Here is a 1,706-nt window from a genome sequence, read left to right as displayed (position 1 = left end):
TTTTTTTTTGTTTTTTGTTTTTTTTTTTGTTTTTTTTTTGTTTTTTTTTGACACACACACAACAATGGATACCCATGAGGGGGGACGTTAGGGTAATTCCCGCAACAATGTGCGATACATGATATTTGCTGCCAAGAGACACGCCATTTAAACTTTTCCTCTTTTGAGCCCGCATAGAGATGTGTTCATTCATTTGCCCCTTTCATCTTTAGTTTGACCGCAGTAGTTCCTAAGGGACATGTGGCATTCAAAGCGCCCTTACTCATGCGAGAAATGAAGCATACATACGACACCGGTAAACAGTGTAACATCTTCCTTCTCCTTGGTTCACAACATTGATTAAGGGTCCAATACACTTCAGCTAGGACAACCATGATTGTATTCTCAGAGCAAACTTTGTATTCCGTAAATGCATTCATGGCGACATAGTCAACAAGATTCCCGGTGTAAGGAAAGAGAATAACACCGTAGAGGATAAGAGCCAGTATATTCATGAATGTTTCCTACTTTTCCTCCTCAGTCAATCAATGCAAGACCCACTCTAGCCATGCTGGAGTAAGACCCCTTGTTGTACCCTTAAATATGAATACACTCTCCAACTTCGGGAGGTGTATCTAAGATTTGCCCAAATTCCTCCACTCTGACAGGCTTGACAAAATCTTATACCCGTTCTTGATGGCATCTTTCAGGGTTATCTTTTTCTCATCAGATCCCTCAAGTGATTGATACTGCCCCCCATTGGCCTCAATGTGCATGATTTTCTTCAAAAAGTCCAAACTCGAATGCCCCTTGACTTAAAATCCCATGTTAAATTCCATTTTTACCGTAATCACAACTTTATAATTTCTTAACTAGAACCCACAAAATTTGACAAGACCATAAAAACATAAGCAACAAAGAAAGAAAGAAAAAAAAAATAATGTAGTGATATGTACAAGGTGTTTGATTTTATTAAGCAAAAATGAGGGTTATAAGACTGCACACATCTCCCTTTGTGCCCTAGTGAAGGTTCAACATTTNAGATTTAAGGTCAAGTATATGCAATCTCACCAGGATAGTTCCCTAAGCCTAAGGATCAAAGGTCACTAGAGCTATGGCCCCCTTCAAAGCATCTCCACAACAGTCGAGTAATCAACTAGATGAGGAGACACAAGTGAAGAGAACAGACTCTAGCTGGAGTTCTCACGATAGCCAGACAGGAAGTACATCCCAGAGTGACACCGCTACACAACTCCTCTAATTCTAAGTTACACTCAGACCCGAGTATAGGGCCTCACTCAATAGATGCACAAAGTGTGTGTGTGAAGGGAGAATGCAATGCATACCCAAACCCTCACTTGCAAACCAACCAGAAAACTTCCCAGGCACATATAAACATGTTTTCTACCCTAGGGTTCAATATCCAACAATTCACATGCAGTTATTCCAAATATCAAGCATAGATAGAGAAAAGGGAAAGAAAAACACAAAGCAAAACCACATCGAATTCGCGCATCTAATTAAATGGCTCGACTTTCTAGCACTCCCCAGTGGAGTCGCGATCTGTCGCAACCGGAAAATCGCGACGGGACGACGATCCAAAGAGAAAAAATGGTTAAGAAAGTTTTAGAATCGCCACCATAGTTTATTCTGGAAAACTACGGAAAAACCATAAAAAGGATAAGGCTTAGTCTATGAAAACCAAAGATTCGATTCGGGAGTCGGTT

Source organism: Vigna radiata, chromosome 11 (assembly GCF_000741045.1).
Source record: "Vigna radiata var. radiata cultivar VC1973A chromosome 11, Vradiata_ver6, whole genome shotgun sequence".
Taxonomy (NCBI): Eukaryota; Viridiplantae; Streptophyta; class Magnoliopsida; order Fabales; family Fabaceae; genus Vigna; species Vigna radiata.
This window is presented reverse-complemented; position numbering follows the sequence as displayed.